General features: G+C 43.0%; 1 long non-coding RNA gene across 2 annotated transcripts in view; it reads left to right on the forward strand.

Moving 5' to 3' along the window:
- The window catches only part of LOC128106355 (uncharacterized), a 68,367-nt gene that overhangs the window by 16,100 nt on the left and 30,630 nt on the right, over positions 1-21,637 (forward strand). The window contains exon 7 of one of the 2 annotated variants that reach the window (XR_008216672.1): positions 15,597-17,333. The exons of the other annotated variant lie outside the window; for it this stretch is intronic. This is a non-coding gene — a long non-coding RNA (uncharacterized LOC128106355). Of the gene's footprint in view, positions 1-15,596; positions 17,334-21,637 lie in introns of those variants that run through there. 2 annotated transcript variants of the gene reach the window in all.

Raw genomic sequence — 21,637 nt, forward strand, 5'->3', positions numbered from 1 at the left:
CTGACCGGTTAATTTTACTGACCATATAGAACGTGTCTTGGTGGGTTTTTTTTTTTTTTCCTTCTGGTAACTTGACACAAGTTAGAATTATTTGAGAAGAGGAACCTGAATTGAGAAAATACTTCCAGCAAAATGCCTGTAGGTCATTGATTTATGATTGATAGAGAGGACTCAGCCCATTGTGAATGGTGCCATCCCTGGGCAGGTGGCTCTGGGATGAGTAAGAAAGCAGGCTGAACAAGCCAGTCAGCAGCACTCCTCCAAGGCCTCTGAATCGTCTCCTGCCCCCAGGTTCCTGCCCCGGCTTCTCTGAGTGATAGGCTATAAGCTGTAAGCCAAATAAACCTTTGCTCCCTAGTTGCCTTTGGTTCTGGTGTTTATCACAGCAATAGGAACCCTAACAGAGACAAATGGCATTAACAGTACAAACCACCAAATGGTGCACTAACAGCTTAAAGACATTGGCCAGACTTTTCAGAGTGGTTTTCCATCACTCAGTGCCACTAAACCCCGAGCACTCTCCTGGCTTATAAAAGCAGAAGACCCATACTAATTCATTTTCAGTTAGGTGCCTGGGTGTATTACGGCTTGAAGACTGGTCCACTAGCCAAAGGGTCAATTATATATGAGCTCTAGTTGTTCTGAACCCAGGCAAGGGTTTTACATTTCAGAATGTCACTCTGTTAAAAGAATGTTCTGTGATCTCAATGTCTCTCATACACTTTCACTGAAAAAAAAAAGCACATTAAATAAAGTCTACTTTGAATTTTATTGTTTATGTGGCTTGGAGTTAAGTAATAAAAGCAATGGCTGTTGTTATGAGTGTTGTGTGCTCGACAGTGTTTCCTGTGTGTTCATTTAATCCACAACATGTAAGGAGAATGTTGCTTGTACAGCTGGACCTTTGAAGGGTTTGGTCTTTGGAGTGACATTGCTGTTGAACTATGGGGTACTGCTGGTGAGCCAGGAGTGGTGGAAGCCGAGGCACCAGAAGTTCACCCCTAGTTTGATGGTTGCAAATATTGAAGCAACACTCTAGGAAGAGTGTCTTAAGTCAGATGGATGGAAATGAGCTTAAGTAGCACTTTCCTACAGAGCGTTCCACATGTGACTCACCTTACCACCCACCTCAGCTCAGGGCTCTATGACTTCATGATTCCATCGACTGAGGATGCTGCTCTTACAGGAACTATATCAAATCATGTCAGTGGGTCTTGAGCAACCCTCCTTCCCTGGGTAACAATGTTTATTAAAGCCATCCGTGCCCTCCCGGTGTGTGGCTGTCCATTCCGGGTCTTCTGAAGGAAGTTTCTTTCTGTATATGAGAAGGAAGAGTAAAGAAGCTCTGTCTGTGATAATCACAATTTAGACACAAAAACATCTGCTGGGCTGAAAACATCATCTGTAGGCCATGGTGCTGTCCCAGAAATGGAGAAAACTGGTGTGCAGAGACTCCCTGCAAAGGATTTTAGAAAGACTAAATGTTGCTACCCACACTGACATTTGACCTTCATGGAGTGCTTGAATAAAATGCACTTATTAAAGATACCTTCTTTCATCTCCTCTATTTGTAAAAGTCACTGATTTAACCAAATAACTTCAAGCCATTCACAACCAAACAAACAACCAACTAACCAACCAACCAACCAACCAACCAAACAAACAAACAAACAAACAAACAACATTGCTAGTGACTTGCAAAGTACTGGGCCTGTAACACAAAGAATTTTAAACAGAATTTGTTTGTTTGCTTTTTTTTGTGTGTGTGTGTGTGTGTGTGTGTGTGTGTATGTATGTGTGTGTCTGTCTGTCAGTCAGTCTGCATGCTGTATGTATGCAGGTGCCCTCGACAGCCAGAAGAAGGCAGATCCCTGGTGCTGGAGGGTTCCAGTTGCATCCAGTTGCAAGTGGCTGTGAGCTGCCTGACATGGGTCTGGGAACAGAATTCAGGTCCTCTCCAAGAGCTTAAGTGTTCTCCAGCCCCATAAAAGAATGGTCGTGTCCTTCTGTTTATGTCCGTGGAATGCATGAATGGGGTTTGCATGTTTTCATGAGTGTGGGTACAAGTAGAGGCCCAAGTTTGACACCGTGTCTTTCTCAACCCCTCTTCACTTTATTTATCTAGGCAAATGCTCTCCATGAACCCAAACCTCGCCAGTTCTGGCTTAAATCTTCTAAACCAGATTGCCCAAAAGAGCCTGTCTTCACTTTCCAGAATACTGGGACTCCAAGAAGCCTCCACTCCTGCCTGGCTTTTATGTGGGTGCTGGGATTCGGATTAGGGTCCCCACACTTGCTCGGCAAGCACTATCCACTGGACCATCTTCCCACTAGGACTTTTATATTTTACTGCACTTCGTCTCTATTTTTTTAATCTCCAAAGAAAGTTGGCTGAAGAAAATGCCTGTGAACTGGCATGTCTGTCAGCTCATGGTTCTGGTCCTCTCATTATCTGTAGCCCTGATGAGAATGAGAACAGAAACCCAAATTTGAAGAATGGAGGAAGCCATTATGGTTTTTTAGTTCTGTTGATAACAGTTTTGTACAACCAGTGGGCTGTGTTTGTGTGGAGGGGTCATCCTGTGACATCCTGTTGTAAATCACATTAGATGGATGACCTCAGCGGAGGGGTCACTGACACCTGGAAGGCTTGGGTTTGCTAAAACAATGGAATGGCTGTGAGTTGATTACAGTTGACTTGCATTTACATGAGAATAACTTCTACAATGCACTTCGCTTTGAGTTGTTTTTGAAACTCTGGAAAAGAAAAATACACAGAGGCTTACAGCGTGAACCCTGTCCTTGTCAGTAGCGAAGGACACGACACGGCAAAACTCCTCGGGTTTGTGCAGATATGCTCAGATGTGATGCCGGATGTCTGTCTATTTGGAGGGACACTCTGTAGTGAGACTAAGTAGTCCCTTTCATCCCTTGTTTTGTATCCTTTCATCCCTTACACCCCTTGTTTCACCCAGGCAGGTAAAGCAAACTGCCCACAGGCAGGCTTCGCTGCTGGCAAAGTCCTCTAAGGATCTCGCTTTCTGCCCTCTCTGCAGAGAGGCAGTGGCCAGCATGTGTGCTCATGGACTGAGACTGAGCTGGGCAAGTTTCTCAAGGGCAAAGCAAAAGTCCAGAGTTCTTTCCTCACTAACTCAATCTCTTCTCCCAGCTGAACGGGTGAAAGCGTAAGTCTCAAGCATTCGGCCCGGCTCATTTGAGAAGGGTTGTTAGATGCCATCACCCCGACCTGGGAAGTCTGGTTCATTGTGAAATCGAAGACGGCATCAAATTCAGACAAACAAACATATGGAAAAGTTTGGGGAGGGCCTGGAGTTAGGGCCCTCCAGCCCAGCACTCTGTCTGAACTCCCTGTGGACCTGTAACTCAGCAGTGTGCTCCGTGTATATTTTGGAGTGTTTCTGGGTATTCGGGTGAATTTAGAACTTAGCCAGAACCCCATGGGATTTTCACCTTGAAAGGCTATTGCAGCTCATGTACGTGGCAGATTTTTATAGACAAGGCAGGGTTTTTCCATTTTGGCAGTGGTGGTGAGCCCCAGGAAGAAGAGGAGGGCATTATTAAAGTCACAGACCTGCCAATCCAGATGGGTTGAAAAGCTTCCCTGGTGAGATCTCAGTTGGAGATGTTGGGTCAGCCTTTGAAATGTGCAAGGACAATTCGGACCTTAGCCAAGCTGGAAGCCTGGTTTTAGAAGCCTCTTCTGTGGCTCTCCTGGAGTTGGCCTCATTGATAGAGTGCATGCACAGATGTTAAGGGGCAGACCCACTGTTGGCTGTGTTTGCCATGAATGAAGGCCCTTCTACTCCAGCTGGGAAAGAGATGGTATTTGTGTCGATTTTCTGTCACAGAAGCCCAGAGGAGGTACAGGAGAGCATGACCTTGGACGCCTAAGGCCCAGACTGATCAAGAATCATATTTACTACCATTTCCCGTTCCATCATTTAAATTTCTCAGTATAGAAATTAGGATTTCTTTCAAAAAGGCAGGTAGGATTTATTAGCAACTCAGCAGGAAGGGCCTGGATTATACAGATCAGTTACTGTGGGACCCTGAAGCTTCTCAGAGCTTCAAGGCTCCATCTTGTGACTGGCCAGCTCAGGTTCTGCGGGAAGTTCGGAGGAGCCAGCTTCACGGAGGTGCAAAATCTGTGAACCTGGGTGGAGCCAGACTCAAGACTGAGCTCAGTACTGCATGTGCTTCCATGTGTTCCATATATCACGGTGAACCCGTCAGCCATTCTAGTAGTTTAACGGTCATCATCATGCACTGAGGGTGCTGGCTAGTGAAACAAGCTGCGTGCAGGGTCCTGCTCTTCTTTTATTGCTATTGTTTTGTACCTTGGATTTAATTTGATTTGCACCACTCACCATCCATTGCTCATCCCAGCTGTGGCTCACCTCTTGATTGAAGACTTAGAAGGGCAGCACGTATTGACATTTGGAACTGAATTTACTCCATGTCTGCAACCAGTAAATTAATTAAGTCACCAAAGTCCCTCAGGGTAGGAGCCAGCAAGACTCAACAAATTCTGAGACCCTGAAGAGCAATGAAAGAATCGGCAACCATTGTTCCTCTGCTATGTGGAGGGCCTGTGGAGGGCTCCCTTGACAGCTCCATATTAATGGTGCTTGCTCAGTCCCGCAGGCCCTTAGCAGAGATGCCCAAGGCACTAATGACTTGGATCATCTGGTTTTCAGCAGCTGGTTCCAGTAAAGTCATCAAGAACTGCAGTCATTCATGACTGTGAATCCAGCATTTGGGATGCTGAGGCATGAAGATGGCCTCAAGTTTGAGGCCAGCTTGGGCTGCGCAGTGAGTCTTAAGCCAGCCTGGGATACAGAATAAGACCTGGAAAGAAAGAGAGGTTGGGAGGGTAAGAGGGGGCGGAAGGAAGGAGGAAGGGAGGAAGGGAGGGAGGGAGGGAAGGAGGGAGGGAGGAAGGGATCACTATTTATGTATGATGGTTCTACTTTTAGTTGTGATAAGTTTCCCCACTGCTTCCACAGATAAACTCCAGGTCTTGAGGGCATCATTTCTGTGGGTGATGCCATAGCTAGGACTATCAAACTATATTCCTAAAAATCAGACACCTTTCTGGTTACTGGATGAGTATTTGAAAAATATGCTCCTTTTAATATGCCACTGTTGTCATGGACACACTTGGATTTAGAATTGGAATTTTCCAGAGGCACTAAGTGATGTGTAAGGGTAGAACTGTTTATGTGTAGCTTCTTCTTTCTAAATCCTACTCAGATTACAGTGTGTTGAGGGTGAATGGCTACTTCCTTCTAGTATTGACGTGCAGTCTGAGAAAGCAGCTTTGTTCTGAAGATAAACACGTTTGCCCCCTTTGCTGTGGGATGGTCTGTATGTGCTCTGATTGGTTAATAGATAAAACACTGATTGGCCAGTGGCCAGGCAGGAAGTATAGACGGGACTAACAGAGAGGAGAATTGAGAGAACGGGAAGAAGGAGGAGACACTGCCAGCCGCCGCCATGACAAGCAGCATGTGAAGATGCCAGTAAGCCACCAGCCACGTGGCAAGGTATAGACTTACAGAAATGGATTAATTTAAGCTGTAAGAACTAGATAGCTAGAAGCCTGAGCCATTAGGCCAAACAGTTTAAATAATATAAGCGTCTGTGTGTTTATTATAAGTGGGCTGTCGGACTGCCGGGGCTTGGTGGGACTCGGAGAGAAAACTCCAGCTACAACCCTTCTTAGTGCTTGGAATGCTTAGTGCTTGGATGACAGGACCCAGATTTAAGACAAGGTGATTTTCTCCATCTCACCCATTCTTAGAAACAGGCTGATGTAAAGGTCATCTGCGGTGTCTAGGGTCCACACCCATCTCACAAGCTAGGCCATCTGACTAACCTGTCTTTAAGTTTGGGGCTCCTCAGCCTCTGCATCCTCATTGTACACGTGGAGAAACAGAGTTCCAGAGAGGGCAGGGCAACCCCACTCTGGGTCACACAAATAGTTGATGAAGAAAGTGGCATCTGCCTCAGGCTTGAGGAAGATTTGGAGTCTTCGTTAACATGAGACTCATTCTTAGAAACAAGAATTTCCTCATGCTGACCTGAAAATGCATATTTTTTTTTTTTTCTGGATCCCAGGTTCTGGTCCATTACTGCAGGGAAGTTGAGACAGAGGGTCCCATCATGTCCACAGTCAAGAACAGAGAGAAATGGATGCATAGCTTCTGCCCAGCTTACTTCCTCAACTCTTACACAATTCGGGGGGGGGCAGCCTTTAAAATGGCTCCCCAGTCTTCAACTCAATTAGCCCATTTAGGAAAAATCCTTCACAGGCACACCCATCGGCCAACCTGACCTTGGCAATTTCCCAAGGAGCCTCTTCCCTGGTGATTCTACGTCCTGTCACGTTGACAATTAAAACTAACCGTCACACTTCCCCGATGTCGAGGTATGCTTCTGCTGGCTGCTGGGAAACCAGGTCCCCCCCAAGTGCTTTAACTCTGCAAAACACACCAGGACTGGATACGCAGTTGTTTTATAGATCTCAGTCCTGGCTTCCTTTACCTCTCTTACATCTCTGTTTCCTTTCCTTCTGTTTTTCTCATCCAGTTAATAGTTATGTGCTTTAATGTATCTTCAAGTTGCTTCAAATTCTTCCTGGAATAATTAAAGCATAGTTGAAGAATTTGTTTGAAAAGTTACTTGGCAATTTTTTCTATCTATCCCCCAGATCTGTGGATGCATCAGCCCATTTCATGACTGGCTACCTCTGCTATTGATGTCGTCTGTGCTTTTCATACACAGGACCCCTTGTCGTGCCTGTCTGAGTTGTTCATGTGGGGAAAACAACTCTGCCTCCACAACACATTTCTTCAGATTCTTGTCTTGTTGAGTCACCTGAAGCTTCTAATGTGGGCTTTCTCATCGTGATGGATCCACAATTTCAATATTTTAATTTCCTGGGAATTCTTTTCCAAAGGGGAAGGAAAACTCGTCAGAGCAAACAAACAAAGATGCAGGTGAATACAGGTTAAGGAAAATTTTACCTCAGGAAGGCCCCTGAATCAGATTGCCTCATTCTTAGAACCCATTCGGTATGTGGAAAAATTCATAACCTGGCAAAATCAAAGTATTCCTACTCCCCCAGGCTGTATGCCAAATCAAACCACTCTTTTTAATTACAGGTGAATAATAATACCCTTAAATTTCTTGCAAATGACATCAGCTTGCTTGCGCCCTGTGGCTGAGGGCAGGTATTGAGTGAAGGCCTAATTCAGCATAGCCGGCTGTGTCTTGTTGCACTTCCTGTCCGAGGGGGCTGTGCAATCTGGCCTGTTTTGTCAGACGTGTTGACTGGAGGTGGAAGCAGGTTTCAAACAGAAGACACTTGTATGATTGAATGCCCTGTTGGCAAGGCAGCTGGGGCTAGGTGTGCGAAAGGGAGATATGCCATTTGCTCGACTGCTTGTGCTTGTGTGTGAGAGCGTGCTTTGATCTGTTCCTTCCCCCAGGATTGAGGATGGCCCCTCTCAGCAACCTGAGGCTGTGCGAAGCTGTTGTATAGGTGTCACTTTTGAAACTATCTTGCAGCAGAGAGCCTGATGCCTTGATTCCAGCATGGGGAGCAGAGTATGCTGTGAGTTAAGCCTTCCCGGCGCACAGCAGGTCGTGGGGACATCTGGGTAGGAGCTGACTGCTGGCCGTTATAAATAGACCTTTTCTAAGAATGAACTAATTGCACTTTCCTGGAAAGATGGTGAAAGCATTGCTGCCCTTTGCCATGCACTCTGCTTGCTGCAGGCTTGATTAAAATGAGTCCCATGTGGCAGAGAGCATCTGTGTCCTATCTCAGAAGGCAGACCTGTGTCTCCAGGGGCCTGGATGCAGACACCTGTACTGATCATTCAGCTCAGGCTCCAATTTACTAAGAAAATAGGCTTCATCACACTACAGGGACAAAGCCACAGCTGACAAACTAGTTTCCTGAGACAGAATGGAGACCTGACTAGCTAAACTCTTTATGCTAGAGTAACAGAAGTATTTGTCAAGTGCTTTCTGAGGAAGGTATTATCTATACTTCCCAGACTAAAATATAAAAATAAAATGAGGTTTCTGTAAGGGCTGGGAGGACAGTATAGCTAAATTAAGAGAATGGAGAATGACGGAATGATGGATAGTCACACCGTGTCTAGCTTGAAACAGTGTGCTCTTTCCCAAAGCCGAATTCATTGCCACATTAGTGGTGCATTTAATAAAGCTTAAGACAATCCTTGAAAAAGAAAGCCTACTGAGTTATAATTTTAAAATGCTTGATAATTTTCTGTGGAAGCATTTAAGTTATGAGGATTTCTTTAATATGCAACATTAGACACTAATGTGCAATATTAAACATTGAATGCAATATAATTGTGTTGAGACATTTTTGTAACCTCTTCTTTTGTATCTCTGGAATGAAGATAACCTACCAGTGGTCACTAGATGGTATTTGTAAACCAGGGGGAAAACTGGAAAAGAAAATGGCTGGTCCAGGAGGTGCCTTAGTTGGGATCTTTGAATTTCTCCCAATAGCTTTAAATTTTTCATGCATACAATGTGACTGATTTCACTCAGCAAGTTCAGTGAGCAACTAAATTGTTAGTTAATATGTACCTCTCATGAGCTGGGAGGATATAGCTCTTTGGGTTTGAATGCAAATGAATTTAGAAGAATCATGAATGTAGTAAACGAATGTCCAGGCCAGAAGAGAACAAAATGCCCCAGGGTTGAGAACAATCCTGTGGAGCTGGAGTGTTCTCCAGTCCTGCCTGGCCCGCGGTCAGGACAAATCTCTCTCACCCACCAGTCTCACAGCCGCTCAGACTCAACCAAGTGAACACACAGAGACTTATATTGTTTACAAACTGTATGGCCGTGGCAGGCTTCTTGCTATCTAATTTTTCTATCTTAAATCAACCCATTTCTATTAATCTGTAAGTTGCCACGTGGCTTGTGGCTTACCAGTATCTTAACTGTCTAGTCTATTTATAATATCTAGTCTATTTGTATTTGGCAAAATTAAAGAAGATATCCTATCTATCCTATATTTGTGAGTCTAAGGTTTCATATCTAACTTATCTTTTATCATAACTAAGGAAAATTATAACTATCTAGCTTCAACTACATCAAAGACCTCAGAAGGATATACTAATATCTGAGAAATGGGAGACAAACGCAAGCAACTTTTGGGAGTCTTGCAAGAGTAGACAGAGACAGCTGGCAGCCTGGACAGCCACCTAATGTTCCTTTGTAAAGTTGGGACATCTGTCTTTAGCCCACAGGCCTGGAGTCTCTTAGTCACTTCTCTCTGTGTCCTGTAGAATGTCTGGCAGTTTCCTCTGTGAAGCAGGAACCTCAAGGACCATTTTGCCGAGAAAAGTTCAGTGGTCACCTTTCTATGGGTCCTGTATGTTCAGTCAATCAGGCAGTCCAGGCAAGAACAGTTTCTTGCCCAAATGGCTATTTTTGCCAAGGTGAAGATAAACTTCATATGGAGTGTCTCTGATGCCCATCCTCCTCTCTGAAGTAAATCAGTGCTGCCAGGAGCAGATATGTCTCACTATCCAGAAAGTCTAAAATTTTAAAAATATTTTAAATGGCATATTCTGTAGGTCTTTGAAGTATTTGAAGATTACTTATCTATCTGAAATGTATCTATGTATACCTAGTAAACTTAACTAACATGCTACAAGTTTGACTATCATAGAAGACTAATTATTAATCTGTGTTTCTTAATTATCCATTCCAATCTAAATGAGTTACATAAACATAATACCTCAAATGAGAATAGAACTATATATACAGTACAACAAAATTAAGTTTAAACTTGTATCAGTAGACTAAAATCCACAGCAATGTTCAGCACTCGGGAGGCAGAGCCAGGTGGATCTCTGTGAGTTCGAGGCCAGCCTGGGCTACAGAGTGAGTTCCAGGAAAGGCGCAAAGCTACACAGAGAAACCCTGTCTCGAAAAACCAAAAAAAAAAAAAAAAAAAAAAAAAAAAATCCACAGCAATGTAAAACATTTTAAACAAGTTGCTCTTTAAAAGTAGATTTAATAATCTACCCTTTCATCCTACCATATCTATATCATATCCCCTTTTCTTCTTTAGAAAGAGATTGTATTTATAACCTGTTTTAAATAAAAATATTGGTTTTTCTCTGTCCCATACCAGAGGGCTCTTCTGATATGGGACACAAGAATCTTTCAACTTTTTTTTTTTTTGTAGTATACTTGGGTTTAGAGAAGGAGTGAGCCAATTCCATATCTCCAAAGCCAGCTTGGTATATTTGGGAATTTGGGCGTAGCTTCTCTTATTACTTTCTGTTGGAGGGGGGCGCTGTATCTTATGGGGACACAAAGAAAATTTTAGGATTATGGAGTGGTCTGTGAGGGTGTATCATCTGAGCCAGTTGCCTTCAAACCATTCTGGATGTTGGATCATCTGGGCCATGGTGTCATCGGAGACCTTTCCAGAGGTCTTGGCTGGTCAAACCTGATGTATCTTAATCTGGAACAAATCCATAGCCTCTGGCTTTCTGTGGAAACAAAAGCAGAGACTCCTTTCCAAAGCAACATATCCTTACATCCAAATTTTGAAGTCAAGGTATCTTTAAAATATTCATATTGGCTTAACTTCACAGCTTTTACAATCAAAATTTTTTTTGTAGTTAAAAATCCCAAAGAGAACACAATCCAGGTTCTATGTGTAATACCCATCTTTACATGGCTTATTTTTTATACTACCTTTACTGTCTCTTTAAAGACTTTACTTTTAAAAACTATCTATTTGTTTGTATAACTGTATATATTCCTTTTTCTCTCTCTTTCAAGCCTACGTACATTTATACACACATTGTAAAGCATTTAAAGTCTTGTTTTATCTGAATCTGTCTGTTGTGAATCTATTGCTTTAACCTGCAGCATTCTAAGACTGAAATGGCAGCTTTGGCTGGTGGCTCTGCCCACCTCAGCTTCCCAACATGACAGTGGTACAGTTTACTGCCAGCTCTGGGAGCCATCAACTCTTAGAAACAGTGGGTCTATGCTTTTATCAAGGCAGTGTGTAGCCCAGAAACCTTTTTTTTTTTTTTATACTAGTAAAGGCTAAATCCACCATGCACCATGTTGTGTGGCTTACGGAAACCTCTGTGTAACTCGGCAGGAATAGGTCAAGCCCACATGTTGTGAACCCGCCATAGAGTAGCTCAAGCCTGCATGTTGTAGCATCCAGCTGCCAGTATGAGACATGAAGCAGGAACCTGGTTTTATTAAATATTATCAGGTTTAAGGTGGAAACTGGAGCCGTTGGGTGCCATTTGTAGCTGGAGTTTTCACCAGTCCTGCCTGGCCTGTGGTCAGGACAAATCTCTCTCACCCACCAGTCCCACAGCTGCTCAGATTCAAAAACACAGAGACTTATATTGCTTATAAACTGTATGGCTGTGGCAGGCTTCTTGCTACCTAGTTTTTCTATCTTAAATGAACCCATGTCTATTAGTCTATAAGTTGCCACATGGCTCATGGCCTTCCAGTACCTTACATCTTGCTTGTCATGGCGGTGGCTGGCAGCGTCTCTCTAACTCAGCCTTCCACTTCCCAGAATTCTCTTCTCTCCTTGTCCCACCTATACTTCCTGCCTGGCTACTGGCCAATCAGTGTTTTATTTATTAACCAATCAGAGCAACACCTTTAACATACAGAACATCCCACAGCAACCCTGTTTTAAAACACGTTATGTCTATAGAAAGGAGAAATCAAATCATGAAATGGTATAGTTTATTGCCTGTCTACAAATTCTGTTTTATACAATATTATATATTTGTATATATATAATATATATAATATAATATATTATATATATATGTTACTGACTTTGCACTGCCATGTTTCTTAAATACTTATATACCATCAAGTGCTCTCCCACATGTTTTGTAAATACTTAGCGAAGGGTATTATAATTATAAGAGCAACAACTTAAGATGCAAAATATACTAAAAAGTCAATAGAAACACTTTAAAAGAGAATGTTAAAAGCATTGACTAACCTACTCTAAAACAATCAAGAGCAAAGGATAAGCAGCAAAAATAGCAGATGGGGAAGGAAAGGAAAGGGTGTCCAGTGTGGGTCCACCCATGTGAACAACTACACTAAATACTTAAAGCAACAACTGGCAGATAAAAAGAGAGGGAGAGACAAAAAGAATTCAAAATGCAAACACAGGTTAGACTTTCTGAAAATGACTCTAATAGCACAGAAAAGAATTCCAAGAATTGACAAATGGGAGTACTTGAAATTGTAAAAGTTTACAGTGAAGACAGCTATTAACAGCATGAATATCAGTCTAGAAACTGTAGAAAGTTCTTCCCAACTATGCATATGACAGATGATTAATATCTAATGTCAAGGGGTTATAAAGAACTCTATAAATTAAACACCAAAAATGTAACAGTTTCTCCAATCCATAAAGCAGCAACCGATTTAACAGATATTTTCAATAGAAGACCAATAAATGCTTGAAAAAAAGATCCTATATCCTCAGCCTTCAGGGAAATGTAAATTATAAATGCACTAAGATTTCCTCTCACTCCAGTCAGAATGGTTCTTTCAGGGAACACCAACAACCAGAAATGTTGTAGGGGAAGGAGAACCCTGTTCACTCTTGGTACAGCTTCTATGGAGAACAACATGGAAGTTCCCAAAAGAAAGCAGGACTGCCCCAGGACCCAGCTGCATCACTCCCAGTGTCTGAGTGATTCCAAGAGAGCAGCACACCACAGAGACGTTCATGAGTAACCGCTGCTGTATTTACAGTGCTCACAGATGAATTGATAAAGACCAGGAGGGAACTGAGGTGGGGGAGGATATGGTGGTATTTTACTTGTACTGAAATGTGATTTTAATTGTATGTTAATAAAGTTGCCCAGGGGTCAGAGCTATTAGAGCCATAGCAAGAGCGTGGCGGTGGTGGTGCACGCCTTTAATCCCAGCACTTGGTAGGCAGAGCTATGTAGATCTCTGTGTGTTCAAGGATACAGCCAACATTGGAGACACACGCCTTTAATCTCAATACCATAGAGGACCTGGAGGGCTGTACATACAGGCAATGACAAGGCAGTCTTATGTTTGGGTTTACAACCAATAAGAAGGCAGAACAGACAGTCTATATAAAGATGAACAGACAGGAAGTAGCTCCCTTTTCAGAGAGCTCTCTTGGCTGAATCAGGAAGGGTGAGGCTCTTAGTTCTGACCTCTTGGCTTTCTTCTCTGAATCGGCTCTGTGTTTCTTATTTAATAAGACAGTTGGTTACATCTACAGGAGGAAGCGCTCTAAAGGGATGGGAGGGGCTGCAAGAGAGGATGTTGAGGGGAGTGAAACCAAGTGGCCCGTGCTTTCTTTCAGATGGATAATCCTGATATATACATGCTTAAGTACATTTATACATGTGCACACACATATGTACAAATACACTTGAAAGCAGAAGTGGGGTTTCTGGGGGAGGTTGGGACTAGCAAGAGGGGATCTACAGAAAAGAGTGGGCAGGTAAATATGCACGTATATGAAAATAGCATAATGAAACTAATTATTGTGCACTAAATAAATGTGGCGACCACAGCAGTCCTAGCAATCAGGTTCTTTTAGCTAAAGAGAACTTCAGCATCTCCTGTTATCTCTGTGGAGTTCCAAGGTCACCCATGCTTTATCAAACTGATTAGACAGGATATATATTAATAACAGTTTCAGCTCCTGAAACCACAATCCACACAGTTTCTGCCATATGAGTTTCCATAAATTACATATTTTATATGCAGAACATTTCTTTAATATTCTTTCAGTGGCAGTTACTTCTTTTCTTAAGAAAATATAAAGCCAATCAGCAAAACGTTCTGTTCCAAGTGTTTTAGAGAACCATGACCCGAATTTTAAACATGCTCATTCTATTTAACCCTTTGTATAGTAATACCACTCACTTCTCATCAGTGTTACTCTTCAAGAACCAAAGCAAACCCTTTCTTTTCTAAATTGCTTGTCTGGGGTGTTTTGTCATAAGCAAAGTCACTAAGGCATTGGCATGCTGGCTTTCTATGTCTTTACTTTCTTTGCAAAGAAGGTGTGTGTGTGTGTGTGTGTGTGTGTGTGTGTGTGTGTGTGTGTGTGTGTGTCTGTGTCTGTGTCTGTGTCTGTGTGTGTGTCTGTGTGTGTGCACGCAGAAGAGGGAGAGATCATATCTTTGTCCTTAATTCTGCTTTCTTACTCAGTTTCGTACAACTGCAAGAGACAAATTTCAACTTCTTTTTTGGCCCAAATCTGTGTCATAAGTATGACCCCAAGTATGTATAGAATAGTGAAGACACAATGCAAGTCTAAACCCGTTGAATCTGCGAGCATCCCTTAAATAAGCTAAGGTCATTACCTCAACCCCAAGTCCCACCCGGAGAGCATCCCTTAAATAAGCTAAGGTCGTTACATGAACCCCAAGTTCCACCCAGAGAGCATCCCTTAAATAAGCTAAGGTCATTACATCAACCCCAAGTCCCACCCAGAGAGCATCCCTTAAAAAGCTAAGGTCGTGACATGAACCCCAAGTTCCACCCAGGCTTCTCACTCTCTGTCATTAGGCACTTGCCTGTGGTGTCATGAACAGATAACCGTTCTCTCCTGCCCTCAGGACAGGACTCATTGTCTATGGAGAAGTGAAGAAGAAAGAATCCGGGCAAACGATCATGTCAAGAATCTACTCAACAAATCGATGAGAGAGTCCTTCATTTTTAAAAGAATATTTTATTTCATATTTATGAGTGTTTTGCCTGAATACATATCTATTCACCACATGCATGCTGTCCCCAAGAAGGCCAAAAGAGGGCATTGGATGCCCTGGAACTGGAGTTATGAACAGTTCTGGGATGCCATATGGGTGCTGGGAGCTGAACATGATCCTCTGGAAGAGCAGCCAGTGCTCTTTCCTGCTGAGACGTCTCTTCAGCCATGACTAATGTGTCTAAAGGAATTAAAATCACAGTAATTTTCTGGAACCTTTATGTCTAAGCCTTTGTCTCTTTAGCTGGAAATCTGCTGTGTGGTTAGATAGGCCTCCTGGACAGTCTGAGGGGATAACAGCTTGCACTGGACACGTGGTCCTTCTCAGACAAACTTGGAGTAAGAGCTCCGTTACACAGGAAGAGGGAGAGAAGATGTTTACTCACACTGAGCGGTGTGAATGATCTCTGTAGTGTGATTGGGAGGAAAATACAATGAAAATAGTATAAAACAAAGACACCCCCCATTCCATTTTAACAGAAAACAACCTGGGGAAAATATCAGTCAGTGTTTCAAAATGCCAGAAAGGGTGAACTGGAGACAGATTTTTGTTTTTTTAACTTCACATTAATGAGAAAAGCTTCTTCCTCTTGTCCCTTCTCCTCCTTCCTTATTTCCTTTCTTCCTTCAAAAATGCTAAGAGCGCTGTCTCTCTCTCTCTCTCTCTCTCTCTCTCTCTCTCTCTCTCTCTCTCTCTCTCTCTCTCTCTCTCTCACTCGCCTCCTGCACCGTCCTCCAGTGTGTTCCACTGCCTTTTCAGCAGGGCTCTGCCGGACCGGACCATCAGCTGGGAGCAACCGCTGCCTCTGCTTCTGCCCCAGGCTCTGCACTTTCTGATGAGCCCAAATGTGGACAAGACCCTTGCAAGAAGCTGCCACCACGGACAGGACCACCCAGTCACCACCCAATGGACTGTGCCCTTGGGAGCTTCAAGGCAACATGAACACACACCTTCTAAATCACTTCTCATTTCTTCAGGAGAAAAATAACAGACGCAATGTTTTTTATTTGTGAAAAAAAAAAAAAGAACAACTCAGAAATCCTATGCATCTGGATTTTATCTGTTTCTCCAAGAATCCTATGTAGCTTGGGTCCCTTTGTGGCAACAGGCAGTGTGGAGTGGGTGCTGAGCCAGGCAGCCCTGGCCTTCCTTTGGGGAGACAATTTTGTCTGAGGGCTCAGCACTAAGTACCTGCTGTATAGAAAGAACACACTCTGCCATGTGTCCACTGACAGTCTTTCAGATTTGGGGAGAAACTGGTGACAGTTTTTGTCACTAGCCACTACAACAATGATGGGCACAGCCAGAGTTATTCTTCTCTAAGGAAAGAGGCATTTGTTATTTTTAACCTGCATTCGCTAAAATGGTTTCTGTTTGGAACATCAGCGATGAAGATTAGGAGTATGGCGTTCTCGACTTCCCTTGTTTTGATTTTAGTACAGGACATAATGATGATAATCATACTGGCTTTAATTTATTCGCCTCATGAGTTTAATGATGCCTTCATCTTTTTCCCTAATAGCTTGCACCTGCTTACCATTTTCTCCGGATGGCCATTTGCTCTGAATTCTTCGTTTATTATTCTTAATAACTTCTTGAAAATCATAATCAGAAGGAAGTCACAGAATAAAGGACACCAGCCCTGGCTGTAACATGAGGAACTGATTTTGGCACTATGTGAAAATATGCTGAGGGATAAGACCAGCAAAGACAGGGCGGGGCTTCAGTGGACAGCACAAACAGCAGCTGGCCGCGTCTGCTGCACCCACGGAGGTGGGGAGGAGGTGGAAAAACATTCTTAAGTGTTGGAAAGTTTCCAGTAAAATCATGATGTCACCAGGGTATGTTTTGTCTGTGACTCTCATTTGCATACGTTCCTTCCCATGGAAACGTACAACACGAAGGAATATTCTCTGATACAGTCTCAGTCTTTGCTGCCAGCTCTTAAGGGTGTGTGAAGCAGATACCATGGGCAAAGAATTTCACTTGTAAATTTTCTCCATGTCAGGAAGAATGGAAAAGGAGAGAAGTGAGGTGTGAGGACGCTGCAGGCTTCACTGTGCGGTGGCTGAAAGAAGTGGTTGCTTTCCTTTCCAAACCACTGACTAATGTTTTCACCGTGAACAGAGCATTCCCCACCATGGCGTTCATGTTTCCTTTGTATTTAGAAGTTGAGAGTGAGCCCCTTTGCTTATCCCTTTGGTCATAATGGCCCCAAACTTCCCTTCTCGTCATTGAGAGATTTCCATCACGCACTGAAACATATGTGGGGCAAGTTTGGGAGCATAATGTTGGCCTCAATCAGAGACAGAGCACAATCAGAGCCATTGAGCAATAGAATGAAGTCAGCAGGGCCTGAGCTTGGAATGCCTTCCACACAGGAGACTCCATTCCAAAGCATCATTCACAACCCTGGAGCTGGCTCAAGCTGGCTTTCCAGTGTCCACTAGGTCAGAGGATAATGTAAGATGCTGAGGGAGATGAGGTCACATGAAGGGCCTAAGCAATGTTTCAAGCTTATTCAATATTTCCATAAATCCAATAAGTAAAAACAATGATTTTCCTACTTGGGGATGACTTTAATTTCTGGTAATATGTAAGACTATGTTATATGAACAAATATACCCAGTAAAGACAAATTAAAATTCTTGGGTAAATTTTTTTTTTTAATTCTTTTTGTTTTTTTTTGGTTTTTCGAGACAGGGTTTCTCTGTAGTTTTGCGCCTTTCCTGGAACTCACTTTGTAGACCAGGCTGGCCTCGAACTCACAGAGATCTGCCTGCCTCTGCCTCCCGAGTGCTGGGATTAAAGGCATGCGCCACCACTTCTCAAAAGCATCAAGTATTTACTATCGTTAAAAGTCCTTTTGGGTCAGGCAGTGGTGGCGCATACCTTTAATGCCAGCACTCGGGAAGCAGAGCCAGGTGGATCTTTGTGAGTTTGAGGCCAGCCTGGTCTACAGAGCGAGATCCAGGAAAGGCGCAAAGCTACACAGAGAAACCCTGTCTCTAAAAACCAAAAAAAAAGTCCTTTTGGGACTTAAATAATTTGAGAACCTCAGAGTGGCACTAATAAAGGTGCTTTTATCTTTAAAGCCTTTGTCAACAAGGTAAACATGACCTTTAGTTTTGAGGAGGCAAAGGCAGAGAGAGAGAGGAAGAGAGAGGCAGAGAGAGAGAGAGAGAGGGAGAGAGGGAGAGAGAGAGAGAGGGAGGGAGAGAGAGAGAGAGAGAGAGAGAGAGAGAGAGAGAGAGAGAGAGAGAGAGAGAGAGAAACTGGGCTTGGCTTGGGGCTTTTGAAACCTGAGTGCCCCATGCCTAGTGAGTGACACACCTCCTCCAACAAGGCCACACCTCCTAATCCTTCCTAAACAGTCCACCAACTGGGAACCAAACATTCAAATCTATGAGCCCGTTGGAGTCATTCTCACTCAAACCGCCACACACAGCCTGAAGGTTTCTTGCTGCTGTCCCCTGCTGTCCCCTACCATGGCAGTTTAGATGGGAATACAGCCTTTTCTGAAGGTGGCCCAGGACATTAGAATGATGAGAATTGGAGTGAAATATTCACTCCAATTATTCAGGTTAGTGATTTTAACAAAACACAACCCCAAGCCTGGGAAGCTGTATTTTCATGTCATTGAAGTATCCCTATATGGACAAGTGTCAAGACACAAATCTAACATTGGAAGTCAGAAAATTTAAGATCCAAAGATATATTTCATTTTAAAAGACATTTATTTCCTTTTATTAAATCCAGATTATTTTTTAAATAACAAATTACCAGCAACAAAGTAGCTAAAAATTAAAACTCATTTTCTTACAGTTTTGAAGGTAGACTATCCAAGATCAAGGGGTCAACATGTCTAGGTTCCCTGGCTTACAGACTGCTACCTTCCTCCTGCCCTCACATGGTCTTTCCTACCCACAGATCATGCCTGGCACCCCTCCTTCTCATTAGGATGCTGGTCACATGAGATCAGGACCCACCCAATGACCTCATTCAACCTTACTCTCCTCTTAAGCACAGGGGAACTGTTTTTCCCTAAGCCTCCTGTCTAAGCTTCTCCAAATGGAATCCATGTGAAGTTGAAAAACCCAATGGTTTTTTTTAACCCCAAATTGGAGCAGCAATAGACCATCACTATCAAACTAGGAATTAAATATAGACAGACGCAGTTTACTACAAGAGATGGAATTGGCCATGTTGCCCACCTTTTCACTCAAAGGTATTGTCCCAGTAATCCTTAAATCAGCAGCCAGTTTGGGGATCAGAGGAGAGGGCAGAGTCCATGAAATGCAAGACTGGAATGTTCATGTGTATTTGCACAGGTGTGTGTACATACATGTAGAATCTATAGGTTGATATTGGATGTCTTCCTTGGTCACTCTCCACCTTACATTTTGAGGCAGGGTTTCTCCCTGAGGTCTCTGTCCTCACAGCACTGGATTCACAGGCATTGCTATCCTGACCAGTTTTTTTTTACATGGGTTCTGATATGAACACAGATCCCTAGTTGGCTTGGCCACAAACACTCTAGTCACAGAGCCATCCCCACACTGTTACTTTGTTGTTTATCCAATGTTTCGTATTGGGTATATTGAAGACAGATACACTGTGTGTTGGTCCAAAAGCCATCAAACCACAGACAGCTCATTTGGACAGAGACCCCAGACATGGAGCTGGACACAAGAATTGGATAGACTCCAGACTGGCCTCCTGGACCTGGGATTTTCAGGCTTAGAATGTGACATATCTGCCTTGGGACTGAAGGGGAATTCTTATAAAGGAATATAACTCATGACGTGTCCTATAACATGTGGGTTACTCTGTGCCCCCAAGTGCTGTCCCACACCTCTTGTGATTTTTTAAATGTCTTTCATGTACATCAGTGTACGTGAAAACCTGTTTACAATTATCCAATATCTAACCACGGTGTAACAATAATCTCAACATTCTTGCATGGTTTTTGTATGCTCTGTGTGTTCCAGAAACAGAACAGGCATGCAAATTGAGAGATGATTATACTTTGCATTGTTTGGAACGTTGCCAAAAATAGATTAGCATTTCAGACAATCCCATCTCATCTGGGATATGTGACCCTGTGTTCAAACGGTCCGTCCACTGCATGGTGTCCCCTGCCAGTCTCAGGCTAGTACAAGCAAGGCATGAGCACTGGATTGCTTCATTCTGTCTTCTAGTGTGCTTGTGGTTGTGTTGAAAGCCACACAGCAGACTATGTCTTCAAGTCACAGATGACTTAAAACTGTTAATGAAGGTGACTATAACAGAAGATGTAGAGTTTGTTGTTAGAAGAGGAGGTTTAGACATGTCCAAGTAGAAATATGGTGAGTTTTAGGAAATTTTAGAGAGTAGTGGGATAGGTTTTTAATAGGACTGGGGATGGAACTCTGTTGGTAGAGTACTTGTCTAGCAAGCATGGAGCAGAGGTTGATCCTCTAGCATAATTTAACTCGGGTCTTATGCAACTGAATGCTGTAATCCCAGTGCTTGCAAGATGGCCGCAGGAGGGTTAAAAGTTCAAAGTTACCTTCAGGTCCATAGCCACTCCTGAGGCTCTGTCTCAAAGAACAAATGAAGTTTATTTATAAATATTTGACCAAGCAAACTGCAGTCTTTGTCTTATGAGCATCTGGGGAAAGGCTGTGTCTTCTAGAATTCCTACCCAGACAACAAAAGCAGCCATGTGTCTGTGGACATGCTCAGCTTTTCCCACACCCTGCATCATGGGTAGGCATGCAGCACGGGCCTGCTCATCTGCGACTTACCAGTACCACTTAGCTTATTATCTAATCCTCAGTTTTCTTATTAATTGATAAAACAGAGAAAAACAACGGCTGCAGCTCTCAGAACTGATGTGGAAATGGAAAACCACATAGCTGTCCAGGGCATCTGTGGAGTGTGAATTTACACCAAGTCTTTTCAACGTTCTGCACTCAGGGCCTCTTTCACCCAGGGAAACTTTGCACAGGTCTATAACAAAGCAGGTATATAAACCAAACATTACTAAGCATAACTCATAAGGAGGCTTATTTTTTTAAAACAGTTCTTTGCTAATTTTGCCATTATTTTTCTGGCAACTAAAGTACATTTGCATACTAATGAGATGGGTTTGCTTGTTTGTCTAAAGATCCAATGCAAAGAGTTACTAATTTAATGCTTACACTCTAAGAAATAGTGGCAGGAGCTGTCTTTGTTTTCTGTCACCGAACCATTTTCTCTTTGTAGGAGCAGTAAACTTTGTAGGGACTGTCATGGCATCAATCTTCAGAACATGCTCCAGTCTCCGGTCTGAGCCCAGGTGTTTCAGGCTGAGTTCTTGGTACACACGCTTCTCCATGTAGGATGGTGTTGGCTGTGGCTTTGTCGGATGCAGCCTTTACTGTGTTGTGACACACTCCCTCTAGTCCTTCACTCGCTACGACTTTTATGATGAAGGCATATTGGATTTTGTCAAAGGTCTTTTCTACATCTATTGAGATGATTATGTGGTTTTTGTCTATAAGTCCATTTATATGATTTATTACATTTATTGGCTTACACAGGTTGGGCTATCCCAGCATCTTTGGGATGAAGCCAACTTGATCATAGTAGATGATTCTTTTGATATATGCCTGTATTCAGTTTGCAAGTATTTTATTAAAGATTTTTGTATCTATGTCCATCAGAAATACTGGCCTGTACTTTTCTTTTTCCTTCCTTCTACCTCTTTCTGCTTGTCTTTCTTTTTCTTTCCTTCTTTCCTTCCTTTTTTCCTT

This window comes from Peromyscus californicus, unplaced genomic scaffold (genome assembly GCF_007827085.1).
Source record: "Peromyscus californicus insignis strain IS unplaced genomic scaffold, ASM782708v3 Scaffold_9__1_contigs__length_137607984, whole genome shotgun sequence".
Taxonomy (NCBI): domain Eukaryota; kingdom Metazoa; phylum Chordata; class Mammalia; order Rodentia; family Cricetidae; genus Peromyscus; species Peromyscus californicus.